Source organism: Sus scrofa, chromosome 11 (assembly GCF_054392235.1).
Source record: "Sus scrofa isolate SSC_HxYL_T2T_F1_AM1 chromosome 11, Sscrofa_HxYL_maternal_Yorkshire_Landrace_v2.0, whole genome shotgun sequence".
Lineage (NCBI taxonomy): Eukaryota > Metazoa > Chordata > Mammalia > Artiodactyla > Suidae > Sus > Sus scrofa.
The window spans coordinates 71,843,364-71,865,302 of record NC_139393.1 but is presented as its reverse complement, the minus strand read 5'-3'; the positions used below and the strand labels follow the sequence as shown (position 1 = coordinate 71,865,302).

At 47.1% G+C, this 21,939-nt stretch overlaps 1 protein-coding gene across 9 annotated transcripts in view; it reads right to left on the bottom strand.

Annotated features, from left to right (window-relative positions):
- The window catches only part of LOC100153359 (ATP-binding cassette sub-family C member 4-like), a 188,577-nt gene extending 167,010 nt beyond the window's left edge, over positions 1-21,567 (bottom strand). For 8 of the 9 annotated variants that reach the window (XM_084982126.1, XM_084982133.1, XM_084982130.1 and 5 more), the window contains exon 1: positions 17,614-17,727. The gene's annotated coding sequence lies outside the window, so the exon portion shown is untranslated. Of the gene's footprint in view, positions 1-17,613; positions 17,728-19,538; positions 19,692-21,499 lie in introns of those variants that run through there. The other variant, XM_084982131.1, reaches the window with a different exon arrangement.
- Positions 21,568-21,939: the final 372 nt, after the last annotated feature.

Sequence of the window (21,939 nt, the reverse complement as noted above, 5' to 3'; positions counted from 1 at the left end):
CGCCCCTGCAGCTCAGAAACGCCCCCGCAGCGTTCTGAAGACCCAGAGAAAGCAGGCAGTGGCCTTAGCGGTACACTCTCTGGGCACCCTGCCTTCATCAGGACCAAACTAGGATGCTCTGGGAGGTTCTCCAACTTGCTGTCAAACAGTTGACATCGGACAATGGCTGGATTTAGCACAGATTATGTTTGTAACGTTGCAACATCCATAGATACATTAACAGGATTAGGAGAACTCAAATGATTTTGGAAGATCACTTTCCAAAATGCTTTTGGCATCTCACTTTGCTGCCTTGTGCAGGGGAACCTCTGTGAGCTTTTGGCTGATCTTTTAGATTGAGAAAGGGGAATATGGCGAGAGAGACAGCCTTAGGATAGTTTTCATCATGTGCTCAGAACCTAGTGGAAGAACAGTGGTATATGGAATAAAACACCGGTTATGGGCATTTCTGGCAACATGACTGCCCTTTTAATTATTTTTATTTTTTTTTAACTATCTTTAATAGTTAAGCTGATGCTTTGCAAAACTGCCACATTTTCAAGAAGGTCAAGAGAATGTGGGCTACTGTTAATAGGGTCTAGTCCAGTAAGGGCACACTGAGTGGCCCATCAATGAAATCTTTGCCAGACCTGGGAATCAGTATTCCCAGCACTGTGGAATGAAATGTCCCCAAAACCATGGTCAGGTTTATGACACTGAAGGGGCCCTGCCAACTGAAAACTGGCACTTGTCATCCACCTCTACAAGGATTCGGTCAATAGCCACTGCAGTCACTGACCTTCGGCATCCCCTGAAGGGAACCCAGGGTGGGCATCAAGGCTGAGGCACTCTGTGCTCTGGGAAAATGTGTTAGGTAGGATGGATAGGGACTCGGACCCGGGTGATTCAAAACAGGCCATTTATCGTTTCCAAGAACAGGAGCCCTGCGATCAAACAATGAAGACACATGCAGGTACCAAAGGAATGCTCTTCAGAGCATCTCCCTATAATCTTTTTCCCACGCAAATAAGGCAGTCCTGCCTGGAACCAATCAGAGACTCAAAACACGCCCCCCATACAGAGATCAAAACAACCTTCAGCCCTTAGGCACCCATGACACAGGGGGGTTGGGACAGGATATTAGTGGGTGAGGGGAAAGAGAATAGGAGTCCCCAAACAGGTCCACAATATAGGAATATAAGGAGAGACCCAGTTGCAGCCAGCGCCAGTCCCTACGCAGGGCAGCCTGCGCACTCTGAGGGTGTAAGTAAATAAAAGTCTCTGTACACTGCAACCTGACTCTTGATTGCCTCTCCTTGCATGGCCATGCAATAAACTTTTCTCTACTCCAAACTCCGACATTTTGGTATGTTTGGCCTTTCTGTGCATCAGCACACAGACTGGTGCTAACAAGGCCAGGGATGGAACCCATATCCGCATGGATATGGCTTGTGTTCATTACTGCTGAGCCATGAGGGGAACTCCCTACACTTTTATTTCTAACGATGCCCTTTTAAAGAAGGTATTATTATCCCTGTTTTACAGATGAGAAAGATGAGGCTCAAGAACAGAACTTGTCCAAGGATTTAAAATCCATGCGTAGGAGTTTTCGCTGTGTCACAAGGGGATTGGAGGCATCTCTGCAGCACCAGGACACAGGTTTGGTCCCCCGCCTGGCACAGTGGGTTGACATATCTGGCAACGCAGTTGTGGCTTGGATTTGACACACACACCCAGGAATTCCAGGCTGGAGTTGTGGTTCAGATCTGATCCACACCCAGGAATTCCATATGGAGCAGGCTGGCATAAAATAAATAATGTAAAATAAAATAAAATAAATCTGATCTGGACCCAAGTGAAAGTCCAGCATGGTCTCATTGGAGGGTGGACAGTGTACATGAAAAGTGCCTAGAATATGCTGTTTGAATGAAGGAATGACAGCAGGTCCGAATGATCCAAATCTTGGCCATCTTCTCTTCCCTTCCACCCTAAATGAAGAAAGCTCAAAGTTCTTTGTGTTTATAACAACATCATTTTATTATTCTTTGAGTATTTCCCATGTACCTTGGCTAAAATAGTGTTATTACTTTTTTTGGATGCACCCACGGCATGCATAAATTCCCAGTTCAGGGACCCATCCTACATCATAGCAGACACCTTATCCACAACACTGGCAATGCCAGGATCCTTAACCCAGTGAGCCAGGAAGGAACTCCTAAAATAGTGTTATTAATAATGGCCTTTTTCTTTTTCTTGTCTCTTTTAGGGCCACACCTGTGGCATGGGGGAGTTCCCAGGCTAGAGGTCGAAACAGAGCTGAAGCTGCCAGCCTACACCACAGCCACAGCAACACCAAATCCAAGCCCCATCTGTGACCTACACCACCGTTCACAGCAACACAGGATCCTTAACTCACTGAGAGAGGCCACAGATTGAACCCACATCCTCATGGATACTAGCTGGGTTCATAACCTGCTGAGCCACAACAGGAATTCCCAATAATGGCTTTTAACACAACATTGTAAATCAACTATACTTCAATTAAAAAAAACCAACAGCTTTATCTTCACTTATGCAAGATGAATAATTTGTAACCATGCCCTCCTGGACACAAAAACATTTCCCAGTCCACCCAGTTTCTTATTTGCACAAAAAAGGCTTTAGCCTCACAAACACCAAAGCCCAGGTTCAAACAGTTGCTAATCAGGGAAATAGGCAATGCAAAAACAAAGGAGGAACGATTAAGAAACTATAGTACAAATGGACTTGTGGTTGCCAAGAGGGAGGGAGAAGGAGTGGGATGATTGGGGGAGTTTGGGGCTAGAAGGTGCAAACTATTACATTTAGAATGGATAAACAACAAGGTCCTAAAGTACAGCACAGGGAACTATGTCCAATTTCCTGGATAGATCACGATGGAAAATAATGTTTTTTAAAAATCTATGTATATGAATGACTCAGTCATTTTGCTGTAGAGCAGAAATCAGCACAACATTATAAATCAACTATAATTTTTTTAAAAAGAAAAGAAACTATAGTGTGGAGATTAAAGCTGGATCAAGGAATGTACAGAACAATATCTCAATATCTTTGATTTCTGTGGGACTGAAGGCCAGCACCCAGACTCCTGAGCCCTGCCCTGTTATCTCACCACAAACCAATCAGAAGAAAGTCACACACCCTGCAGCCCTCACCCCCAAATTTTGCATATAAAAACTTCTTCCAGGAGTTCCCACTGTGGCACAGAGGAAAGGAAGCTGACTTGTATCTGTGAGAATGCACCTTCAATCCCTGGCCTCCCTCAGAGAGTTAAGGATTCAGCATTGCCTGTAGCTGAGGTGTTGGTCACAGACTCAGCTCAGATCTAGCTTGCTATGGCCGAAGGGCTGTGGCAAAGGCCGGCAGCTGTAGTTCCAATTTGACCCCTAGCCTGGGAACGTCCATATGCCTGCCATGTGTGTGGCCCTAAGGAGCAAAATAAATAATTAAAATGAAAATGAAAACTTCTCTTCCCTCAAATGGAAAGGGATGGAGTGGGATAGTTACACAGGTAGTTGCAGGTCCCAGGAGGGCACCACAGAAAGAGAGGAAAACCTAGGGAACTTTGGGAGATCATTGTGAAGTTCATAATCACCCAGGAAACCATCTATATGATTTCTTATCTATAAAACCATAAATAAAAGCAGGAGAGGCCTCAGATCTTTAAGTGAAAGGTAAAATGAAGCCTGCATCCAGGATCAGCAAGACAAGGATGCTAGATCCAAGAACAGGAATTTAAGGGAAAGTAGGAGACCCTCTTTATATGGACTCCTGAGATGACTCATCATACTTTAGCATATGTTACTGCTACTACGCTCTGCATTATTTCTTTCAGTTCTCGCTCACACACAGCAAGGATGTGGAACGGCAGGCTGTTTGGTGGGCCCATCCAAGCTAGAAGTGCCGCAGCCATGCCAGGATAGAGGCAGTGATCCACTGACCACATCAGAACTGAGGCTGCCTTAGGGAAGCAGGCAGGCAGGCTTTCTAGGCAGGAGAGTTCTGTGGGATCTGGTTCAGCAGGTCAGAGCTGAGAAAAAACCCCCTTATACCAAGAGCGTCTGGGGTATAAAATTACAGCTCTTGTGAGGGTGCTTTTGAGTGTCAGTCCACTGATCTGGCTCTATCGCTGCCATGGGTTGCCTTGGAAATAACCACCAAGTTCGAATCAAGGTCACTGAAATAAAGGTACCTCAAACTTATTCATGACCTCAGAGAAAGTGGGCCGCCCTGGGAGTAGGGACTGGCCCCTTTCACAATTGGATCTTCCATTTTATCCCCATGCCGTGGACATGATCGGGGACCTGATTTCTCCTGCCCCAGGTGCACTAATTTCTCCTGAGTGTTGTTTGATCTCTGTATGGCCAAACCTTCCCCAAGTTTCAAAGGGCAGTGGCTAATCAGGGAAGGAGGGGATGCAGAGACCAGGGAGGAGCAGTCAAGAGATAATAGTGCAGCCTTGGGGCAAGGTCCTGCTTCCTCCTCAAGGAACGCATGTAACAATATCTTTGACTCTTTCTGAAGAACTAAAACCCCACACACAAATGGAAGAACTACTTGATGATCAGTCTTTTTTCCAGGAAGAAGAGGACCACCAGAGTCCTGGGGCCACTAGACACCAGCTTAGAGAAACAATGCAAGCTTGCCTCTACCCTGATCCTTATCTTTGGACCCATTTTCTAGTCCCCAAACTATAAAACCACCTCCTAATCTCTCCCAAGGGGGTGGGGGTGGGGGCACAGTTTTTAGGGCATTAGCCTGTTGTGACCCCCTTTGCCTGAAAAAGCGACAAAGCTCTTTTTCTCCTTCACCCAAAACTGTCTGCGCATTTCTGTTTGGCAGTGGAGGACAGAGGCTGAGTTTTAGCAACAAATTTGGAGGGCTCCTCTGGGATCTGTCTGCGGGCAGGTGGCCCCACAGGGCTCTCGGATGCTCTGAGGTCTCTCTCCACCCCAGGATCCCTTTGGATGAGGGGAGGGTTGCAGGACCCTTTTGGAGGCCAGGTTGCTGAGAGTTTCCTGATGCAAGGCTGGCCCTGAGCAGACCTGATTGTCATCTCAGAAGCTGAAACTCTGTGGTGGAGAAGTGGTTGGAAGGCAAGGACCACCCTAGCAACCACAGAGGCTCCTCTGGCCCTGAGGGAACTCCTCGCTTTTCCTCTGCTCCCGCAGACCCAAGCTTCCCACTTCAATAAACCTTTTTGGTAAAGAGAAAAGCAGCAGCTGGGACGTCAGGACACCTCTGCCAGCATCTGGGTAATTCCCCCAGCATGCATTCTGAGGTCCCCTGGACCTTGTCCATCTGGGGAACCTTTGGTTCCTATTTGGGGATTTTCCTTTTGGGAGATCTCATCTGTAAGGCGCGGCTTGGACTCAGGTCCCAGGCTTAGTGGTTTTTGGAAGCCAATTTGGGACTTTGAATCTGTGGCTTCCTTATGGCTGGTGAGTGAGGATTTCAGTTGTGCTTTCGATTTTGTGCTTGAGTATTTAATTACATCTGATGGTACTCTGCAAAGATTGTAACAGGTTCTAGCCTATGCCTCTGTTGTGCAAGCTAAGAACAAACAAAGCCAATCTGGGAAATTTCTCTGAAATGCCATCAGGCAGTCCCCTGGGGAAGATCACAGGCAACTAGTCCACTTAGATCCATGAACCAATGACTAAGATACCATGGCTGGCTTAGCTGGAAGAGACTGAGGGGTCTGGGCTGAGGGCTTAGGTGAGAGGCTGATCTGACACCTTTCCTCAATCCAGCTGCATTAGTAGAATTTGTCAGGATCAAGGTGAAGGTATTACATGAGAGTCTTTGCTCCAAAGAAAAGGGAAAAGACTCCTCCTGGCCACTTACAGTTTTCTCAGGTGACTTAGAAATTTAATGGGGGTGGTGGGGGCAGAGTCCTCACACCATGCTGTGGTCCCATAGGGAAACCCACTCATTATTGAAACCTGCTCAGCCAGGGACGAATAACACCTGGCCATTGGGCCATCTGAGCACCTGTAGGGTCCTAGATGCCCCTGGGAGACCCAAGACACACAAGGGAGAGCTGAAGCAGCTCTGGACAAAAACCTAGAGGAATCAAGCTCTCAAGCAGCACACGGGCCCACCACACAAAGTCATTAATAAACTCTAACCCTGACAATCTCAACTTTAAAATGAGAAATAAAGTCTCACACAGAAAATCAGGGAACACCAGAAAGCTAGGCTCTTAACACCTCAACCAGATTCATGTGTATACAAAACTTACACTTGCAGGTATCTACTTGAGTATTAAAGAAAAAAATTTTTTGCCCTAAAATTAGGCAAAATGGGCCCTTTTATTGCATATGCAGTTATTAGAGAACGCTAGCTTGAAAAACCAAATCTTTTCAGAATTGGCGACTCTGGTGGGACATCCCTCCTTTGCCATGACTGACATGATGACCACTCGGGGCACTTGAGGACCAGATCCAGTTGCTGCCACCTGGACCCCTTGGTCCCTGGCCTCCTGATGTGGACAACTGGCCAGAGTGTCCTGACCGGGTGAGGGACAAGAGATTTTTGACCTTTTCCCCTTCCCTTCTCTCAAGCTGGCCTCTTTTCCTCCCTTGGAAACCTTCGAAGACCCAAGATATTTCTGTTTACTCAGTTGAGTAGTACTCGGGTCTGAAGGTTCTGTGTCTCTGTAGGTTTTCTGAGACTACAACCTTGACTTGAAGGGAGTGTCTGATTAAGATGACCACACCTGTGTGATGTGTACTTTATGCTCTGTGTTGTCATTCGTGATGGGCATTCTGCCTTGTGAAATAGGAAATTCTGGTTCTGTTCCACTGCAGCGCCCTCTTGGGCGAATTCTGACTGGAAAGAGGCTAAGACTAAGGAAAAAGAATATTTTAATGCTGTATGGCCACAGCATTATTCTTCAGACTCTAGAGGAAATTGGTTTGGGTGAGACTCTTCTGAAAGTTCCAAAACTGGTTCTTTGTGCATGTGCAATTGTAAAAAAGCAAGCTTGAGAAAGCTTCTTTTCAGAATTCTGAATTCTGACCTTGCGGGAAGACATGCTTCTGGGAGAACTTGCTTTTCTCGCCCTGTGCCTTGAGACCTGGGCTCTCAGAATCACTTTTCTAGATCATCTCTAATTCCTGAGACTGAAACAAGGAAAAACTAGTTTATAAAGTACTGAGTTTTGTATTGTGACACCTGATTCATGATTAAGTTTAGAAAATGAAGCTGTGAGATTTCTGCTTGTGTTGGTCTATGTGTCTGTATATATTATGTATATGTCCTCACCTTTGGATGGTATCAAAATTTGTCAATGAACTCTAATTATCTGGCATAACAAATTAAGTGCTTATATAAATTCTCAAAAATGCAGAAGGGAACTGGCCAGAATTAATTTTAGGTTCAGGTGAACTGGGGAATGAATATTCAGGATTGAATTAATATCTAGTATTAAAGCTAAAGTTTGTTAATATAATCAATATAGACACCTCTTTAGAGTTATCAACATTAAATATAATCCTATATGGTACCTAGGTTTAATAGAGGTCATATGAGATACTGAGACATTCACTAAACAGAAGTGAAAGGTAGTGAGGACTATTAATCAATATGCTTGGTGCCACCCTGAGATGTTCTCTATAAGGAAAACACAAGTTTTTAGAAATTAGAAAAGACAGTCCATGGTTGCCTTAGAAAAAAGGAAGTGTGTTTTTAGTAAAAAAGGAATAAGGAATGGAACTGCATGTTATTAAGGGAAAAGGAAATAAATCTGTCTTATAGGTTTTCTCTTTTTGTTTGTTTGTTTGTATTTGTCTTTTTGCCTTTTCTAGGGCTGCTCCGGCGGCATGTGGAGATTCTGAGGCTAGGGGTCTAATCGGAGCTGTAGCTGCTGGCCTACACCAGAGCCACAGTAATGCAGGATCCAAACTGCGTCTGTGACCGACACCACAGCTCACAGCAACGCTGGATCCTTAACCCACTGAGCAAGGCGAGAGATTGAAGCCACAACCTCATGGTTCCTAGTCGGATTCGTTAACCACTGAGCCATGATGGGAAGTCCTTGTAGCTTGTTGCTCTGGATGGAAAAATAAGGGACAGACAATCTGGATACAGAAATTGATACAAGGCATGGGGGAAGTAGACTCTGAGAAGAGTTTGTGCATGGTAAGGGTCAGGACTAAGTTTAGAATAAATTTGAGTAAATTAATTTAAAAAAATAAGCTGGTAAAAATAAGCCAAATTCATTTTTCTCTCTGTTAAGAGAATGAAGTCTTCTTGGGATATTCCTTCTTACAACAGATTATGTGACATCCTTTGCCTTTAAGTGGTCCGTTTTTCCTTTTTTTTTTTTTTTTTTTTTGACTTTTTGCCTTTTCTAGGGCCTCTCCCACGGCATATGGAGATTTCCATGCTAGGGGTCTATCGGAGCTGTAGCCACCGGCCTACACCAGAGCCACAGCAACTCAGGATCCGAGCCGTGTCTGCAACCTCCACCACAGCTCACGGCAACACCGGATCCTTAACCCACTGAGCAAGGACAGGGACTGATCTCGCAAACTCATGGTTCCTAGTCCGATTCTTTAAGCACTGCGCCACGACAGGAACTCATGTATTTGCTTTTGAAATCTCTTGTAACTTGTGAAAAGTATCATCCACAGCGGCCTATCTCCCTCCAGGTTGGATTGGCACATGCACCCTGGGTTTCTCTTGGGCCCCAAAACATAAATAAAAAACTCTGCAATTTGCCAAACTGCTAATCTACTAGATGGTCTCAGTCAGTTTTCAGATGCTTTGGTCATTCGATCAATTTCTTTGTTCCCAGCATAGGCCTGGAGAGAGTCACTCTCCATATAGAAGCTCTGGCGAAGTTCACCCAAAAAGCCTTAACTGATAGCCAGAGAAGCATGGCCTTGTTAAAGTCTGAGGTCTCCCAGATGAGAAAGGCAATCCTGCAAAAGAGACTGGCCCCAGACATCCTCACTGCCTCTCAAGGGGGAACCTGAGCCATCATTCGCTCAGAAGGCTGTACTTTTATACCAGATGATTGTGGAGAAACCTCTTCTTCGCTTAAAGAGATGAAGAAGGCCCAAGTACAGAAAGTACATGATGGGAAGGCTTAGGCCTCTGAAGTAGTGACTCAAGTTTCAGACCGGTTTTCTGACATACTGAGCAGGATTCCACAGGGCATTCGTTCAGTTCTTTCAGGAACAATTAAATGTTTTGTCTTAACCGTTCTTATAGGAATAATGATTTATGCCTCAATTAGACTACTTCTATGTTGTATTCCATACTTATGCAAAAAAGACTACAAAAACTACCCTTAAGCCCCCATCTGAATGGCATAATAACCTCATTCCTTCCATGAGAAGATCCCCCATTCACCACCCCTGTTCAGCAGGAGGCAGCCAGGCGATCACAACGCCCATTGCCCGTCTTCCATCGAAATGGAAGGAATGAACTAGCAGTGGGGAAACAATGTGATGCAGGTACCTCATACACCTAAGAAAGTAAATTATATTCCTTACTTTTTTAAATTACTTAACGAATTGTATTACATTTATAGGTGTACAACAATCATCACAACCACATTTTACTGCATTTCCATCCCTTATCCTCAATGCATCCCCATCCTCCAACCTGTCTCATTTGGAAACCATAAGTTTTTCAAAGTCTGTGAGACAGTATCTGTTCTGCAAAGGAGTTCATTGTGTCCTATTTTTAGACTCCACATGTATGCGATAGCATTTGATGTTGGTGTCTCATTTTCTGACTGACTTTACTTAGCAGGATAATTTCTAGGTCCATCCATGTTGCTGCAAATGCCATGATTTCTTTCCCTTTAATGGCCAAGAAATATTTCATTGTAATAGTATAACAACATTATAACAATTGTATAACAACATTGTATAATTGTATAACAACATTAGAACAGTTGTAAATATCTATGCACCCAATATAGGATCACCACAATATATAAGACAACTGCTAAGAACCTTAAAAGGAGAAATGAATAATAACAGAATAATAGTGGGGGACTTTAACACCCCACTTACAGCAATGAACAGATCATCCAGACAGAAAATCAATAAGGAAACACAGGCCCTGAATGAAGCCTTAGACCAGATGGACTTCATAGATATTTATAGGACATTCTATCCAAAAGCAGTAGAATAATTCACTTTCTTCTCAAGTACACATGGAATATTCTCTAAGATTGATCACATCCTGGGCTAGAAACCAAGCCTTGATAACTTTAAGAAAACTGAAATCATATCAAGCATCTTTTCTGACCACAACGCTATACGACTGGACATCAACAACAAGAAAAAAACTGCAAAAAACACCAACACATGGAGACTCAACAACATGCTACTAAACAACCAATGGATCACTGAAGAAATCAAAGAGGAAATATAAAAAATACCTGGCAGCAAATGACAACAAAGATACAACACTCCAAAACCTATGGGATGCAGCAAAAGCCATTCTAAGAGGGAAGTTTATAGCAATACAAGCCTACCTCAGGAAACAAGAAAAAGCTCAAAGAAACAACCTAACTTTACATCTAAAGCAGCTAGAGAGAGAAGAGCAGACAAGACCTAAAGTTAGTAGAAGGAAAGAAATCATAAAGATCAGAGCAGAAATCAATGAAATAGAAATGAAGGACCATAGAAAAGATCAATGAAACGAAAAGCTTTGAAAAGATCAAGAAAATTGATAAACACTTAGCCAGATTTATCAAGGAAAAAAGAGAGAGGACCCATATCAATAAAATTAGAAATGGAAAAGGAGAAGTAACAACGGACATCACAGAAATACAAAGGATCATAAGAGACTACTATATGCAACTATACGCCAATAAAATGGAAAAGCTAGAAGAAATGGACAAATTCTTAGAAAAGTACAAGCTTCCAAGACTAAATCAAGATGAAATGGAAAAGATGAATGGACCCATCACAAGTACTGAAATTGAAACTGTGATGTAAAAACTTCCAACAAACAAAAGTCCAGGACCAGATGACTTCACAGGCGAGTTCTATCAAACATTTAGAGAAGAGCTAACACCTCTCCTGAAACTATTCCAAAAAACTGCAGAGGAAGGGACACTCCCAACTCATCCTACGAGGCCACCATCACCCTGATACCAAAACCCGACAAAGATACCACAAAAAAAGAAAACTACAGGCCAATTTCACTGATGAACACAGATGCAAATGAAAATTATATTCCTTAGATTTCTTTTAAAAATGACTAGTGTGGGAATTCCCATTGTAGCTCAGTAGTAATGAGCCTGACTAGTATCCATGAGGTCACAGGTTCAATCCCTGGCCTTACTAAGTGGGTTAAGGAACTAGGTTGCCATGAACTGTGGTGCAGATTGCAGGCATGGCTCAGATCCCAAGTTGCTGTGGCTATGGTGGTAGGCCAGCAGCTGCAGCTCCAATTTGGCCCCTAGCCTGGGAGCTTCCATATGTCACAGGTGTGGGCCTAAAAAGACCAAAAAAAAACAAAACAAAAACAAACAAACAAAAAAAAAAAAAAAAAAAAAAGAAAAGAAAATGAGTAGCCTGTAAATTAAATAGCTTAGAGTCCTTCCTTGTGCTTCTCCCTGGCCTAGTTGCAGCCTGAATACTCTCAGGCCACCCCTTTTGTTCTTCCTCTCTTCTCAATCTGGTCTTTTTCCTCCCTCTGAAACCTCTGATAATGGGAATTCCCTTCATGACTCAGCAGTTAATGAACCTGACTAGGATCCATGAGGATGTGGGGTCAATCCCTGGCCTCACTCACTGGGTTAAGGACGTGGTGTTACTGAGGGCTGTGTGTGGTGTAGGTCCCAGACGTGGCTGGGATCACATGCTGCAGTGCCTGTGGTGTAGGCTGGCAGCTGTAGCTCCAATTTGACCCCTAACCTGGGAACTTTCACATGCCAAAGGTGCAGCCCTAAAAAACAAAACAAAACAAACCTCTGATGACCCAAAATATTTCTGTCCAGTCCTGAAACAGAGCCAGGCCCTCTGGGGCACCTGGAAGAAGCCTTTGTGTCCCCCGTTCCTTTTTCAGGAAATAGGCCTCATTCAGCTTCCTTGACCTTCCCTGAATTCCAAAAGGCAAGTTCAAACAGCTGCTCATCAGGGAAGGGAGTGGGAGAACTAAATTCATGAGCGAAATCCATGGAGAGCATTCTCAAATGAACAATACGCCTCAGATTCCACAGTATGATGTCTCAAGAGTAACCAAGTTTCTCTGTCAACTGCATTGTAATCAGACCTTAAAAGTGCTTTCTTAAGTCTTTTGTCATTATAGGCAGTTACTGTCTTTATTCTAACGCCTTTGCAAAAATGCTTGCTCCTCAAGGAGAGCTATAGAAAAGACTTTTGAAAAATACAAGTTCCTGATTTTCAGACCATAATGCTGAATCCAGTGCTGAATGATCCCTGCACTGGGCTTAACAAGATGACTACTGACAAAATCACACTCACATGGAGGAAAAGCTACACCAGGACAAGAAGAACACATATACCAGGAGAAGTAGACAGCTGCCCAAGATGCTGGACCTGACTCATATGTTGATTTATAATGTTTTTCGACTTCTTGAACTTTTGCATATGAATCAAATGTTCTTCCATCAGGAGCGCCATCCTTGGGTAATTTTAAAAACCAGTCCAATTACTGGGTTGTGGCCAATTACCTGTGCCTAGTAGTTCTGGCTTAGCTTGCTGGATTCCTCATCTCCAAGGCTCTGACTGAATATCCCCTAGAAAATGTATTTTATTACTGGCTGAGATTTTTGCACCTGGCCAATTAAAAATACCTGCTGCTCTGACCCTGTTTGAAACATCCCCTTCTGAAACTAGTTTGAAGCAGGAAGCTATTGACTTAAATATTTACTTAAACTCTATTACTGTTATTAGCAGTACTGTTGTATTTCAAGATTATTGTTTCTTATATTACCAAATGCATGAATGAGCCTCAACAAAAAATCATGATGAGTAGGAGACTGAAAGCAGTTAATTAAATATATGGTTATTTACCAGATCAATGACTGTAATAGTGTAACTCTAGATATGGGAAGATGCAACAAGAGGGAATGTATTCCTGGGCCATAATACACTATGAAGAGAGGTGGTCCAGCAGATTTGGGCTACTGTAATGAGGCCTAGTCAAGTAATAGCACATTGAGTGGCCTAATCAATTAAATCTTTGACAGACCTGGGATGAGCATTCCTAGCACCATGGGACAAAATGGTTATGAAAAGCCTCCTAAAACTATGGTCAGATTATGTTTCTGTGTTGACCAAGCTTCATCTGTGACCTCTTGCCTCAGCCCACGGCAACACAGGATCCTTAACCCATGGAGCGAGGCCAGGGATTGAACCTTCATCCCCATGAATACTAGTTGAGTCCTTAACTTGCTGAGCCACAGTGGGAACTCCCTAAAAAACAAAGTAAATTTTTAAAAATATCTGCCAAGGAAAGTGGAAGTCACTTTTTTTCTTTTCTTTTCTTTTTTTTTTTTTTTGGTCTTTTTGTCCTTTAGAACCATACCCGTGCCATATGGAAGTTCCCAGGCTAGGTGTCCAATTGGAGTTGTAGCAACCGGCCTATGCCACAGCCACAGCAACACCAGATCTGAGCTGAGTCTGTGACCTACACCACAGCTCACAGCATTGTTGGATCCTTAAACTACTGAATGAGGCCAGGGATCAAACCTGTGTCCTCATGGATGCTAGTCCGGTTCACTAACTACTGAGCCACGATGGGAACTCCAGAAATCACTTTCATAAGGACTTTTCTGAAGTCTAGATAATTTTGATACCAAACCAAATTTGGGTCCCCTGACCACACACAGTAAAGCCAATTGCTGACTGGGGTTATGGTGAAGGAAAATGCAGCATTACTTTAAAGGCACCAATACAAGAAACACGGGTGACTCATGCTTTAAAACCCTGAACTCCCTGATGGGGATTTTTTTCTGGGGGGGGATTATTATAGGCAAAATTTGGGGTGAGGCCTGCAGGGTGTGTAGCTTTCCTCTGATTGGCTGGCGGTAAGGTAACAGGACAGTGCTCCAGAAATCCAGTGCTCAGCCTGAAGGCACCATACTCCTCCTGGGGGGAGGCCTTGCTTCTGCAGAACAACTCAAAGATACGGGTCTGCATAGTCTTTGGGGAGGAATCAGGACCCTGCATCAAGGCAGCATTATTGTTGCTTGACTGCTCCTCCCTTGTTCACATTCCCTCCCCACCCCAGATGAGCAACGATTTGAATCTGCCCCTGGGAACTAGGGGAAGATCTAGGAGGCTGAAAGAAGCCCATTTCCTACAGACAAGAAGAGAGGCATACGGAAAGGATTGCGTCTGGGAGAGGCCCACAGGGTCCTGCCCCATTTCAGTCTGATTTGTAATCAGGTTAGGTCTATAATCCCTATTTTTCATCCTCCAAGGTAAAAACATAGAGACATCATTTCCATATTAATGAGGCATCTTAGCCTGTCACCTGAGAGCCCAGACCTGGTTCTTCATGCACCCTGATGTCTAGGCCATGTCCTTTCCCATTTAAGTAATACTCAATTCTCTTCCTAAACCAAGGACTCTCACACATTTTAGTAGAAAAATCATCCCCTACCAAGAGGGAGTTAACCCTGTGGAAAACAAAAAACAACCTATATTATTAATACCTTCTCCCAAAGCCCAGACGTAGGACTTCAACAGAGATCTAGGAGCCCATGGAGGGCTAGTTAATGAACATGGGCAATACTTTTTTTTTTTTTTTTTGCAACCTGTTAAGAAATTAGGGAGGCTCATCAAGGAGTCCACTATGTGAGGAAAGTTCTGTATAATGTGTTAGTTGAGCTCATGGTAACTCCTGGTATGAAAAGTGAGAACTCCACTCGGCCAACAACATTCATCTTGCCTGACAGTTGAGACATGCCCCATCTGCACAATGAACACCCCCAACATCAGACACCCCCCCACCCTGAGGCCCCCAAATAAAGCCCATTCAGACCAGAGGGACATATCCTGGAGAAGATTAGGAGATTGACTTTGCTGTCATGCCGAGAGCATAGGGCAACCTCAGATAACTCTTGGTGCTAGTGCACCTGTTTTCAGGGTGGGTAGAAGGGTTCCCCATGTCGACTTAAAAAAAAATTCAGGAGTTCCCGTCGTGGCGCAGTGGTTAACGAATTCGACTAGGAACCATGAGGTTGCGGAACCTGCCCTTGCTCAGTGGGTTAACGATCCGGCTTTGCCGTGAGCTGTGGTGTAGGTTGCAGATGCGGCTCGGATCACGTGTTGCTGTGGCTCTGGCATAGGCCGGTGGCTACAGCTCCGATTCAACCCCTAGCCTGGGAACCTCCATATGCCGCGGGAGCGGCCCAAGAAATAGCAACAACAACAACAAAAGACAAAAGACAAAAAAAAAAAAAATTTCATAACCTGGAAGTTGAGAGTTAAGTTTTATTTGGGGCAAAATTAGGACTTAAGCCTGGGAGACTGCATCTCAGGTGGCCCTGAGAAACCTCTCCAAGGAGGCAAGGGGGTATTTCTCTCCTGGAAGATGGTGCTAGTGGAGCTTTTTCAACAAAAGGTAGGTAGTAGGGGCAAAAGATGTACAGAAAACCAGGTATCTCAAGTCAAGGATTTTAGCACAATTCTACAGCAAGATGCAAGGGTCTAGGCTTAGTGGAATCACTCCTTTGATAGGCTATGGGGCCAGCACTCTTTGTTTCTTTCTTGAGTTCCCTCAATGCTCACAGGTTCACCCTTGGGAGTGGCTGCCCTCACAGAAGACTGTGACATCTTTTTGCTTTTAAAAAGAAGAGCGGGGGTGGGTGGGGGGCAGTATTTCAGACAGATCTGAAATACCACACCAGAGAGGAAAGGGGAAATATCAGGATACAGTGATAGAGGTGAAGGGGGAGGTGCATGCAGCCATGCACACAGTTTACGGGATTGCTTCTGGCATCATGAAGGTTACTGCTAGTCATTGGAGGAGGAGACATCACCACGAAGGATTTTCATCTTTTTCTAGACATGAGGAGATGCAAGAAATGAGTTCCTAAAATCTCCTCCTAAAAATATGATCTACACCCTGAGCTCTGCTCAGGCAGTGCTAGGGGTCAGCAGCTGCAGTGGCTCATGCCTTTATCTATGGAGAGGCCTGATGGCAGGTGCCAAGGTCCAGTTCACACCCACTAGAATTGAAACCGCAGCCAAAGTGGCAAAGATTACAAAGAGGTTTGTGTTCCCAGGATCCTTACAAAGTGATAATGGCTCAGGATTCCTGTCTCAAATGACAAATGGGATAACAAGTGGGCAGAAATGGACTTTGCACTAAGCTTGGAGACCCCAATCATCAGAGAAAATGGAGAGATCCAATTAAACCTTAGAAGGAACTTCAGTCAAGCTATGCCAAGAAAGTCAAGAAAATTGGATTAAGTTATTCCCAATTGCCCTGCTCAGCATGTGACTAGCCCTGAGGGACAAGTTAAAATTGAAAGCCATTGAACTTCCCAAGGCCGAGAGAAGGGGCACTTTAGCCCCCTTGAAACAACTCCAGTGCTGCCTCCAAGTAGGAGAAACCATGGTGACCAGGTGCTGCCCACACCCACCAACCTGTCCTCCACCTGTTCCAACCAGGAGACCAGGTGCATCTAAAACCCTGGAAAACCTGCAGCCACGAGACCAGCTCAATCCTAAGAGGAACGGACCCCACTTGTGATGCTCATCACCCATCTGCCCTGAAGCCATGGCGGGGGTTGGGGGGGTCACTCTGTGGGAGCATCACGGTCAAGTGAGGCCGTCCCCACCTGAGCTCCAACCTCTAGAGAGACAACCTGGGCCAACTGAGCTCCTTGACCAAACGTGTGAACCTCACTCTGAAGGGAAGCTTTTCTTCAACATGCAGACTAATTGCAGGAATCACTGCTCCCAGGGGGTAGCTAGTGACCTTGGCCAAGGGAACCATATACATCACTGCCATCATAAAACAGGTTACAGTCACCCTGGTGACAGTGACCAAGAAGCCCAATGTGGACTTCCAGCTGTGACAAAAGTCTGCTGCCTCCCTGGCCAGGATGGCCCTGTGGGTGACAGAGTCGCCCTGATTGTCCGCCGACTGCCTGGGGAGGGGTCTGTGCACCAGCGGGCAGGGGTGGAGGGGGTGGGGGTGGGGCTGTTGGCAGGTGGATGCACGTGGCCTAAGTGAAGGCGGTGAAGACAGACCCGGGAAGGCCGCTGGGCTGCGGAGACCAGGCCGCCTCACCTGGCGGAACAAGCCCGGAGCCCAGCCGGGGAGACAAACCCTTCCTGGCCCCTCAGTGACCCTGAGCAGCTGTAAAACCCCAACGGGCAGAGGCTCAGGGCAGAACAGGTGCGGCTGAGGCCCGGGGGCCCCAGACACGGGTCCAGGCGGTGGGGGGAGAGGCCCTGCTCCTCCCCGGGGTCGTGACGACGCCACACGCACAGGAAGCGGCTGCAGGAGCCGGACCTGCGCCCCTCAGCGCCCCTCAGGGACCAGGAGCAGGACGGGCCCAGAGAGGCGGTGCCACCCGCCAAGCCCGTCAGCAACCCGGGAGTCCACACGAAATCGCCTCATAAAATAAAGTCTGACCTTCTCTTTCCATTGTGCTTAGTCCAGTGTCACGTGCTCACAGGGGGCCTCGTGCGGAGGCCTCACCCTCGGCCCCTCAGACCAGACGCCCTGGAGCCACAGGCCGGCGCCTCCACCTCCGCGGGGCGGGCAGGGCGCAGATACTCAGCTGCGCGCCCCTCCCCCACAGGAGCCCCGCCCCCACGGAGCCCTTCCCCCCACAGGAGCCCCTCCTCTCCCCTCCCCCACAGGAGCCCCTACCCTACCGGAGCCCCGCCCCACAGGGCCCCTCCCCCCACAGGAGCCCCGCCCCCACGGAGCCCCGCCCCGCCCCCCACAGGAGCCCAGGCAGCCGCCCCCCACCAGCCTTGTGGAGAAAGTGGCCTCGAGAGGCCCAGCTCCCATCTCTCTGGTCTCTTACCAAAGACCAAAGCCTTCCTTTGCCTCAGACCCAAACTTGTCCTTATTCCACAGGTGTGAGCGACACCAGGCAGAAGGTCCCCGTTGGGGTCTGACTGGGGAGGGTGGGTAACGGGACAGGAAGAAATGGGACCCTCTTCTGCTCAGTCACGCTGTGTGATGTCCCCTAGGGACAGAGCTAAGGGAGCGGCAAAGAAAATTATTTCTTAAATATGAGTGGGGTCTGCATGTCTCCTCTTCAAGGGATGTTGACTCTTGGAAACGTGCGCCTCCCCTCCTGATAGAAGCCACGTGAGGTTTACAGCCCTTCTTGTTCCAGCAGGTCAAAGACTTAAAGAAACAGACCCTCACACGCTCTCAGAGGCAGGAATCTTGAAGGAAATCCATTGCCCGGGAGACCCGGGCTCACACCAGACCCAGGAGCCCACCTGTCAGAGCGTTTCCTCCTTCAGACGCCCCCACCCTACAGACCTGAGCTCCAGGAAGCGCCCCTGTCCTCTAAACTGAGGGACTGGGACCTGAGACCTGCCTGACTGGCCAGGGGACTGGAGCCGGATTCACAGGAACTAGTGGTTCCTATGAGGACGGGTTTCCTGCAGGGGGCGGTAGAGAGTCGCGTGACCACAGTGGAAGGGGGCCTCAATAAAACACCAAGGGCAAGAGGACTGGTGTGGCCCCCGGAGTTCCCACCAAGGGAGCTTTTGGCAAAAGGCCAATTCTCTCTCTCTCTTTGTTGTTGTTGTGGTTGTTGTTGTCTTTTGTCTTTTTAGGGCTGCACTCGTGGCACATGGAGGTTCCCAGGTTAGGGGTCTAATCAGAACTGTAGCTGCAGGCCTCCGCCAGAGCCACAGCAACACAGGATCCAAGCTGGTCTGTGACCTACACCACAGCTCATGGCAACATCAGATCCTTAACCCACTGAGCGAGACCAGCGATCAAACCCACAACCTCATGGTTCCTAGTCAGATTCATTTCCGCTGCCCCATGACGGGAACTCCCAAAAGGCTGGCAATTCTCTGGTGTTCACTTTTTGGGAATCTGGGAAAAGGCACGTTGTCAGAGCTGTAGCCATTTCCCTTCTGCACTGAAATAAATAGCCTTTGGATGTTGATCCAGCTCCTGAATTAACTGAGTCAGAACACCCCTACCCAGGGCAGAGCCAAAGTTCCAGGGAGGCTGACAGAACAGGCTGGGGACATGGGAAAGGGGACAGTCGCTCCACCTCCACGCACTGACCTACTGGGGACAGAGCATCATCCTGTCAAGTGCACAGAGACCCAAAGACTCAGGTCCTGCCCCACAGTCCCGTGCAGGGTGAGCCAGGAGGTCAGGGGACATTCCGCACCCTCTCAGGGAGCCTCCTTAGTGCACAGCTCACAACGCCAGGAAGCAGGAATCCGTTGTCTGTCACACACAAACCACCCAAGACAAAGGGCCTTAAACAGGAGGCATGGAGCTATTGTTTAGCACAACTGTGAGGGCTGAGGAGAAGGGGTGTTGCTGGCCTCATGGGCTTCCTCACCCACCTGCCGCCAGCTTGGGGCCCAGCAGGACCTGGGTGTCCAGGACAGGACTCGCTTCCATTTGAGGCCTGGGCTGGGTTGGCTGGAAGAGCTGGGATGGCCTGGTCTCTCTCTCCACATGGCTTCTCACCTCAGTCTGCTTATGCTGTGGTGGTCCTGATGGAGACAACTTTGAGCTGAAGTTTAAAGGATTAGAGGGCAGCAGTGAGCAGGAAAAAGGGGGCGAGGCTAGTGGGAGGGAGGGAAATGATTTATAAGATGTTCCAAGACCCTGTGAGGTAGGAAGAATTATGACACCTTATAGGAAAAAAAGGAGGGGGGATAATATTAGTTTGGTTAAAAAACAGAATAGAAGAGAAAGGTGGATGTCAGGTCACGCAGGTTCAAGGAGCTGAGAATTTGTTTGTTTGTTTTTTTTTTTTGTTAATCTTCATACTAAGAATAATGGGAAACCACTGAAAGGTTTTAAGCAATGGAATGCCATGATCCAATTTGCACTTTAAAGAAAGAGCATGGCTATGTGTTTTAGGAATTGTAGGGCACAGGAAGCAGGCTTTTTCACTCTTGGCACTACTGACATTTCTTTTTTGGGGGGAGCCAGCTATGGCATGTCCAAAACCCTACTAGCAGCTGCCACTCACTGGGGGAGAGGTAGGTAGAAGCTGGAAGGAAACCACAATTCCCTAAAGTTACAAAACTTACAGTTGCAAGCTGCACTGCTGTGCTCTATTGATTTGGCAAAAGCCTTTGGAGAGCTGCCCTGAATTCAGCAACAATTTAACTTAAAATCATGTTTTTATAAATCCCACCTGCTATATACATTTTAAAAAGTGCTGTATGTTTTCTCACTTTCCATTTGTCCTTGTCCATGGGTAAGGCCGGGAGCGCATCTGCCTCCAGAAATGTCCTCCCAGCAGTTCTCTGTGGCCTTTGTTCACTGAACGGGAGCCCCATATTCACAGCCCAGCTGCCAGTGCACCCCTGCCTCCTAGAGAGGTGACGGGGACTGGCAGGTCATGGTAGGTATAGGGCCATCAATAGAGGGGAAGAGTGCCAGGCATTCCTGCTTCCTCGTGGTCCCAGGGTCTCAGAAGATTACCTGTAATTGCGTGGGTGTGAGGAGAGGCGGGCAGGTGAGAACCCTTGGGCATCATCGTCACAGGCATTTTGAGGGCAGGAACAGGTCCCTTTAAGCTATATCCAAGCGGGTCTTGCCTATTGCATGTGCCTTTCATTCTTTCTTTTCCTGTGATCAGGGAACCAGTAGAATGTAGATACCACCCCCGCCCCCGCAAATGTTGTAGAAAAGCCCATCCTCAGCGAGCCCTGGGTTAGGAGTCCATACTCGGTGGCTACCACACGGCCCTGACTTCACTGTCTACACAGCCCCTCCTGGGACTGCTTAGCCCTGGCCTCTCATTCCCCTGAGGCCAGAAGGACTGGCCTCCCTTCCCCTGCCACTTCCCCCCGGAAGAAGACACCCTGCGGGAAGATGGGAGAAGCCCTCGCTCAGCCTTGGAAGGCTTCCCAGGTCCATTGCTGACCCCTGTGGCGCGGTGAACCCTGGGTGGCCTGTGATCACATTCCAGGACACAGGTGGGTGGAGGGCGATTGCCTCTGATGTGTGGTCAGGGAGCGCGCGGAGCTTCCCCAGGACAGCCAGCCAGTGATTCCCTGCCAAGCACAGCTCCCACACTCCACTCCAAGAGCCCTGGACAAAGGATGGAGAAACTGGCTCAGGCCCCAGCCGTGGTCTGCTGAGGCCCCTGAGGCCTCGTGTACACACCTGCACCCGGCCAGTGACCAAATCCAGCGAGGATCCCACAAACCTTCCCCGCAGGGATTCTTAATGTCCACTGGCTTCCAGACAGAGCCAGGGGGTCCCCTAGCTCCAAGCCACAGGACACAGTGTCTGGGCTGCTTGTCACAGGAACCAGAAAAGAAAAGAGAAAGCGAATTCCTACCTCCTCTCCAGCCACAGGGCCTCTGCCTTGCTGAGCGTGCGTCCACTTAGGGGAGACCCCTCTGGAATGGCATTTTAGTTCCACACAGGTGGGTAGCGGAACAGGTGTGAGTAGTTTAGCAAGAAAGGACCATTTCTCCCTTAAACACCTGCCTTCCAGAGTGGCCTCAAAGCAGACAGAAGCCTTACACTAGCATAGGAGGTGCAAAGCCACCTGTTCATATAACTCCGGCAAATAGTGAAAAACAGCCTTGGAAAGAAGAAAAGAATTCAAAACCAGTGCAAATACTGTAACTCAAGTGGAAGGATTAAGCTTCATCGCAGTAACAGGCAAACAGGGAGAGGTGTTTCCTGTTTGTAATGGGAACTTGAGGGGTTATTTTTTGCAGCCTGTTTGATTCCATCAGATGGTGAGATAGCAGCTTTCTTAGCCTTGTCAAA